Genomic DNA, 8,654 nt, shown 5'->3' with positions numbered 1-8,654 from the left:
ACATGACTACTGAAACTCAGGTCTGACTCCAAAATCACACCAATAGCAGTTGTAGAAGTGAGTGATGAATGAATGGGTGATAATACTGTCCTTTGTGGTTTGCAGGTTGGCAGCGGTAGCAGACTGGAGAATGCTGGCGGATGACACTCACACACAGACTTGGAGCACAGGAGGTAGTACGGAGACACAGGAGACAGGTAAGTAGCAATGGAGTCCTTGAGGTAAGCATAGAGGTAAGTTCCTTGATGCGAACGAGACCGGACAATGTGACTGTGTGTGTGAGTGTCTTAAAGGGCACCTATTATGCAAAATTCACTTTTACATGGTGTTTGACCATAAATGTGTGTTGGCAGTGTGTGAGCAAAACCACCCTAGAATGAGAAAAATCCACCCAGTGGTTTTTTTACAATCTCAATAATTCATAAGCACTGTCTCAGAACGCCCTGTTCTAAGATTGCTCTCACTGTGACGTAGAATTGCGCTAAGCCCCACCCACGTGGTTTGATTGACAATCTGGTTTTGGCATAGACGGTAGACCCCGCCCTCGGGGATCTGTCAATCATCCTCCATTGTTTCAACGACAGCCGGTAATGTCTCCTAAGAAACAGAAAGTGTTATGTTGTGGGATGTAATAATGAACATAGTAGTTTTCACTTACTTCCGACATCAGAGCCACTGAAAACGCAGTGGATGGATTTTATTTACGAAGGAAAGGCGCCACTCAAAATTCCAAAATACGTTTATGTTTGCGCGAATCATTTTTTGACTGACTGTTTTGAAAACGAGGGTCAATTCAAAGCAGGTCTTGCTTCAAAGTTAATCCTCAAGTGTGGATAGTTGCAGTTGCCTACTGTTCGCGATCCAACGTCACCTCCAGAAGAAGTAAGTGTATTTAATGTTTTTTGAGCAAATAGTCATTTCAGTCGATGTCAGCCAATTCAATAACAAATGCGTCTAAAGTTGTTGTCGTCGTCGTAGAATGTCTGTGTTTATAATTTAAACCTTGTTTGTATAGTTCTGTAGCCATCTTCTCACATTTGCCACATAAGCACCTGTACGACAAGTAATGTCAACATGACGCAACCGTTCCCTCGCATAAATATAATTTCGTTTGTACTTAGCAAACGTTATCACAGTATTTGTGTTTGTAGTTTCAAAAAATTGCGCGAACGTTATCACAGTGTGTGTGTGTGTGTGTTGCACATCCATAATTGCAAAGGGGACGCGATTAAAACTCTATAAGTACATAAATGTATCAAATAACCATTCAGAGACGTCCTGCTCCATTCTCAATTGTGTTTCTTCTGCCGGAGTCTCTTCATCATCTGGGTCTGATTCCGGTTCAAACATGTACGGCTGAATGCCATACAAAACAGCGGGTCTCTGTTTATTGCCATAGGTATGCAAGTTACGCCCTCATCCAAAGGCAGGGCGGGGATATGCAGCTCATTTATATTTAAGGTGATACACACCAAAACAGCTCTTTTTAAAACAGGCCCCAAAAATGACATTTTCAAATGGTTATAATAAATTAACTGTGGGGTATTTTGTGCTGAAACTTCACAAATACATTCTGGGGACACCCAAGACCAATATTACATCTTGTAAAAAGGGGCATAATAGGTGCCCTTTAAATAGTGCTGGTGATGAGTGCACTGATGAGATGCAGGTGGCAGTGATTAGTACTCAGGGGAAGGTGTGCGCTGTGATTGGTGGATGCTGGAGCCTGGCGTGTCTGTGACAGTACCCCCCCCCCTCCAGGGCCCGCTCCTGAGGGCCGAGGACCCCGACGTCGTGGTGGTCTTCCTCTTCCACGAGGGGCAGGTCTGTTGGGATGAGCAGTGTGGAAAGTGTCTAGCAGGTTGGGATCAAGAATGTTGTTACGTGGAATCCAGGACTGTTCCTCAGGACCTTAAACCTCCCAGTCCACGAGATACTCGAGCTGACCACCCCGGCGTCGGGAGTCCAAGATCCCTCGCACCTCGTCTGCAGCTCCGTCGTCCAGTATGAGTGGAAGGGGGGGCTCGGCTTCGGTCACACCAGGCTCTGTGGAGAGAGGAACAGAAGGGTGGTGAGGTTTCAGAAGTGACACATGGAATGTGGGGTGAATGCAGTACTCAGGTGGTAACTGGAGCTTGTAGGTGACCAGGTTGACCTGCTCTAAGATGGTGAATGGGCCAATAAACCTGGGACTCAGCTTACGGCATGGTAAGCACAAATGGATGTCCCTGGTGGACAGCCAGACCTTCTGTCCAGGTTGGTATGCAGGAGCTTCGGAGCGGCGAAGGTCTGCTGTCATCCTGCGCCTATGGAGAGCATGTTGCTGCTGGTGATGTGCTGAGTCCCAGACCCTCTCGCTCTCTCAGAACCAGTAATCCACAGATGGTATGTCTGATGGTTCCCCGGTCCAGGGGAACAGTGGGGGTTGGTAACCAAGTACGCACTGGAAGGGTGTTAGTCTGGTGGTCGGTTGGCAAAGGGAGTTCTGCACATACTCGGCCCAACCCAGGTACTGGTTCCAAGAGTCCTGGTGGCCATGACAGAAGGTACGGAGGAAGCGACCAATCTCTTGAATCTTCCGTTCCGTCTGCCCTTTCATCTGTGGATGGTATCCTGACGAGAGGCTGACGGTAACACCTAGGAGCGAGAGGAAAGCCTTCCACACTCGGGAGATGAACTGTGGTCCTCTATCAGACACGACGTCTTCGGGGATACCGTATTATCAGAACACATGGTTAAACATGATTTCAGCAGTTTCCATAGCAGTGGGGAATCCTTTCAGAGCGATGAGACGACAGGATTTAGAGAACCTGTCCACCACAACTAGTATGCAGGTACATTCATTGGAGAATGGGAGGTCAGTGACGAAGTCCAATCCTAGGTGTGACCAGGGTCAATTAGGAACAGGCAGAGGAAGAAGCTTGCTGGATGGTAGATGGCGTGGGCTCTTAGAGAAGGCACATTCCTTTCATCCCTGCACGTAAATTCTGACATCGGCTGCCATGTTGGGCCACCAGAAGCGCTCCTTCAGCAGCGAGAGGGTTTCATTGACCCCCGGGTGGCCAGTGCCGAGTGAAGAGTGGGCAGAGTGAATAAGTGGAGTGAGCCATGTCCTGGTGACATACTGCAAGCCCGGTGGGCAACCCGGCAGAGTGTTGGTGGAGGCATTGGAGGAGGGAAGGGTCTCGGTGGACCAGGTGATGGGACTGACAATTATCTGCTCAGGGAGAATGGACTCAGGTTCTTCTGTGTTTTCTTCTGGAGCATGAAGTCTTGATAAGGCATCTGCTTTAATGTTTCTGGAGCCGGATCAGTAGGAGATGGTGAAGTTAAAGTTTGTGAAGAACAGCGCCCAATGGGCCTGTCTGGGGTTGAGTCTTTTAGCAGCTTGGAGGTACTCCAGATTTTTATGGTCAGTTAGTACCAGGAACGGGTGTCTGGCTCCCTCCAACCAATGCCTCCACTCCTCGAGGGCCAACTTGACAGCAAGAAGTTCTCAGTTGCCGATATCATAGTTAACCTCTGTTGGGTTGAGTTTGCGGGAGAAGGCACATGGATGGAGGCGGCTCGGATTCCCCTGCTGATGTGAGAGTACCGCTCCTACTCCTGTGGTGGAGGCATCCACTTCCACAATGAAGGGTTTGTCTGGGTCAGGGTGGACCAGGAGAGGAGCGGTGGTGAAGGCCTTCTTGAGGATGTCGAATGCTTCTGTGGCAGCTGGAGTCCAGGACAGAGACTTGGGTTTATTGCGGAGGAGGATTGTGAGCGGGCTGGTGATGGAGCTGTAGTTCTGGATGAAACGTCTGTAGAAACTGGCGAAGCCGAGGAAACGTTGGAGCTCCTGTTGTGGGTGTGGGCCAGTTCTTGATGGTTCATGCTCCGGGAGTAGATCAAGATGTTGTCAATGTAGACCAGCACAAATTTGTGGAGGAACTCCTAGAGCACCTCATGGATGAAGTCCCGGAATACAGAGGAGGCATTGACCAGGCAGTACCAGGCATCACCAGGTACTCGTAGTGGCCGGTGGGCGGTCTTGCACTCTTCCCCCTCGCGTATCCGGATGAGGTTGTATGCGCTGCGGAGGTCCAACTTGGTGAACACAGTGGCACCACGGAGATGTTCCAGGGCCGCTGGGACGAGAGGAGGGGGGTACCTGAACTTGACGGTGATGGAGTTAAGTGCCTGGTAATCGATACATGGTCGCAAGCCATGTCTGTGACAGTTACGTATTTAAAGATGTTAAATGGAATGAATGCAACATTTAGGTGAGATGCAGCTGTTGCAGTGTGAGGGAGAACAGACCAGACAACAAGGGATGCAGAAATAACCCAATATTTATTGACACGGGGAGAATTTAGACAATACAATAAAAACATGAACTCAATAAAAGAAAAAATGAGGGTGTTTCCAAAAAAAATAATAATCAAGAAATAATCAAAACAAAATCCATTAACTAGCGCCCACGCCCCTAAACTAACTACTAAAAATAAAATGTAGAAACAAAACTGAAATCTTTGGCGTATGTGACGCCTTAACTAAACTTTACTATATAAATAACCAAAATACACCCACACACTAACTAACATAGAGTACTAGCTACCAGTTCGAGCCGTCACGCACTACGGAATTAACAATTGTCAGTGAGGTTGAGATTAACACTGAGTAGGGCTGTACATAACAAAGGGATCATTATTTGCCAATCAAGACCAAATCAAGTGGTTAACAGATAACGACTTCACACCAGCATACAAATGCGCACATACAATGAACATGTGAAACTTGTATCACGCTCTAACTCCATCAGGTTAACTATTACACGAGTGCATCAAACAAATCACAGAAATGCCGTCTCAGTAAACAACAGACTAAGTGAACAGTTCAAAGACTCGTAGGTTGGCTGGCTGCTTCTGGCTCAACAAAGGTGAGTGAGGTCCGAAGCCCAAACGCTTACTGCAGGTGGAACGCCGACAAAGCCCTTTAAACGATCAGTCACCCGCAGATTGGCAGAACGCTGGTCATGACGTCAGAACATCATAACATCACAAGGATGATTGCTGGTTTTCCCGTCCAATAAGATATACCTAAATAACTCAATAGATAACAAAAGAGAGGGAGGAAAAAACAAAAAATACAAAACATACGTGGAACGTAACAGTAGGCGTTCACTTTGAGAACTTCATCTTTGTTTCCAAATGCAATGACTTCAGTTTTACCTTTGTTTAACTGAAAGAGGTTTAGGCACATAAAATGTAGTCTTTAAGTGATAGGGCTAGATAAATCTGGGTGTCATCTGCATAACTGTGATATGCTATTTGGTTCTTTCTCATTATTTGGCTCAGTGGCAGCATATACAGGTGCTGGTCATATAATTACAATATCATTAAAAAGTTGATTTATTTCACTAATATTATATTCATTAATTACACACAGACTGATATATTTCAAATGTTTATTTATTTTAATTTTGATGATTATAACTGACAACTAAGGAAAATCCCAAATTCAGCATCTCAGAAAATTAGAATACTGTGAAAAGGTTCAATATTGAAGACACCTGGTGCCACACTCTAATCAGCTAATTAACTCAAAACACCTGCAAAGGCCTTTAAATGGTCTCTCAGTCTAGTTCTGTAGGCTACACAATCATGGGGAAGACTGCTGACCTGACAGTTGTCCAAAAGATGACCATTGACACCTTGCACAAGGAGGGCAAGACACAAAAGGTCATTGCAAAAGAGGCTGGCTGTTCACAGAGCTCTGTGTCCAAGCACATTAATAGAGAGGCGAAGGGAAGGAAAAGATGTGATAGAAAAAAGTGTACAAGCAATAGGGATAACCGCACCCTGGAGAGGATTGTGAAACAAAACCCATTCAAAAATGTGGGGGAGATACACAAAGAGTGGACTGCAGCTGGAGTCAGTGCTTCAAGAACCACTACACACAGATGTATGCAAGACATGGGTTTCAGCTGTCACATTCCTTGTGTCAAGCCACTCTTGAACAGACAGCGTCAGAAGCATCTTGCCTGGGCTAAAGACAAAAGGACTGGACCGCTGCTGAGTGGTCCAAAGTTATGTTCTCTGATGAAAGTAAATTTTGCATTTCCTTTGGAACTCCATGCCATGCCGCATTGCTGCAGTAATTCAGGCAAAAGGAGCCCCAACTAAGTATTGAGTGCTGTACATGCTCATACTTTTCATGTTCATACTTTTCAGTTGGCCAAGATTTCTAAAAATCCTTTCTTTGTATTGGTCTTAAATACTATTCTAATTTAGACACTGAATTTGGGATTTTCCTTAGTTGTCAGTTATAATAATGAAAATTAAAAGAAATAAACATTTGAAATATATCAGTCTGTGTGTAATGAACGAATATAATATACAAGTTTCACTTTTTGAATGGAATTAGTGAAATAAATCAACTTTTTGATGATATTCTAATTATATGACCAGCACCTGTATGTACATAAGTTACATGAGTTTTTAAGTATCTCATGAGAACTAGCCATGCTGATGGTTTTGTTGTATAAAAAGAAAGTAAATCCTTTATTGACAAATGTATATCCTAATTCTTTGACTTTTTCTAACAGTATGGTTCTCTCTGTCCTGTATGCTTCACACTCTAGCAATACATGTTCTACAGTCTCTCTTTTGTCACAATTTATGCACAGTCCTGTTGTGTGTTTCCCTAAGTGACTGAGATTATGATTGAGACCTGTAGGCTATGTCCAATTCTTAGTCTTTGCTTCCAACCACCCTGCCTCCTTGTTGTCACTTGCTTTTGTACTTTATATAAAAAAAGACCTTTGGTCTCCTTTTACCATTGTCCTTGCCATAACTTATTGACTTCTGTTTTAATGACACTTTCCATTTCTGTTTTACTCAATGGAACTGTCCATTGCAGGTCTGAAATCCGTGTATCATTCGTTCTTTTCATATTCAATTAAGAAATCAAATTCGGAAAATTGAAAAAGGACTTATTTCCTTATTCGTTTACAAATACAATATTTAAAAAACAAATAATGACTGTTTTTTTGTATTTTCGATTACATGCTCAAATTGAAAATGGGAAATACGAAAAACGCCTCCACCACAATCAGGGTATCTTCCGTTCATTCATGTTTTGATTTGATATTGAAATCAGAAAAATGAGAAAACCGCACTTTTTTTTCGTTTTTCATTTTCAAAATGAAAACGAAAAAACAAAAAATTGGCAAAAAATTTTCTTTGCAGCTGCACACAATTACCCCCATTCTACAACGTTGGCACAATGCCTGTTTTATTGAAGTGACCAAATATAAAAATCTAGCGAAGCTGCTCAACGCACTGGCCAGCGAATGTATAGGTATACACTGAATTAAAAAAGTGCAAATCAGTAGCCTATCGATGTAAATATGCAGCAGTCATAACTTTTGTTTTAGACAACACCCTGAGTTTTGGACATGGGATGAATTTGAAATATGACAGATATGAAATATATTACATGTTATTAGTTCATCAAAGCGGTGCTATAGAGAGATGGACTTAAAATGCGAATTGGATGATTTGACGGAGGTGAACTCGTTTATGCCAATTCGAAATAGGCTATCACACATTTTAAAATAATTAAATAAAGGGAAAAATGTTAAAACAGTGTTAAAAATAACCGTTATAGTGCTCTCTTAAGAAGATATCAATTATAGCCTACTTTATCAATATTAGGATATATATCAAAACCCTGAAATAACACTAACAATAATAAGATAAAGAGTATTTTTATAGCCTATTTATTGCTATCTGTCTGTGTCAGAAATTAACTGTAATTGATTTAGTTGATTAATTGATTTTCAGGGGATTTTAGGATTTTTCCTAATCTTATTAAATATGTATGCTTTCTTTAATGTTAAGTTCTTAAATTTAGTCATTTAAATTACAATAAAATGATGCTACAGGTTGTTACCAATTAAATCAGTATCAAACAAAGGCTTGCAGAGGTGTCAAAGAAGCACCACCTGCAGTTGCTTTTAGATTTATGAGTTAGATTGCTCAGAGAGGGCAGTATATGTGTAGGAATTACAATTGCATAATGTAATCATATTAATGTTTTAAACATCATTTTGAATACAGAAAATTTTAAATGACAAAATTAAACGATAACTGGATTATGAAATTAATGTTGCCAGTAGGTGTCAGCAAGTCATTGTGCTAATCATTGAGTCATTTATTTAAGCTATTCGTTCAAAACGCTGATTCATTCAAGAATATATCAATTGGATCTCTACAATCTTTTGGGCCATTGAATCACTCAGTCAACTGATTTGTTCAAAGACATTCAGGAATGAAACACTGCTCAGTGTGCTACGAGTCAGTCACACAACATTTCTGATATGCATTGGAAGTTTAGTTGGCAGAGAAAATAAAACACCGTTTTGTCTGACATTCATTAATACTCAATATTAATGAAATAAACTCAGAATATTGCCTTAAACAAAAGTTATAACTTTAAGAAAAGGAAAAAATAGCATGTTGCCTATACATGTATTATGAAACAGAAGGATTACCTGAATATTTGACATGTCCTACACTTCTCTATGAAAACAAAACTCAAAATAGGCCTAATAGATATGCTGTGACTGTTAAATACACACACACACATATATATATATATATATATAT

Source organism: Megalobrama amblycephala, linkage group LG1 (assembly GCF_018812025.1).
Source record: "Megalobrama amblycephala isolate DHTTF-2021 linkage group LG1, ASM1881202v1, whole genome shotgun sequence".
Lineage (NCBI taxonomy): Eukaryota > Metazoa > Chordata > Actinopteri > Cypriniformes > Xenocyprididae > Megalobrama > Megalobrama amblycephala.
This window is presented reverse-complemented; position numbering follows the sequence as displayed.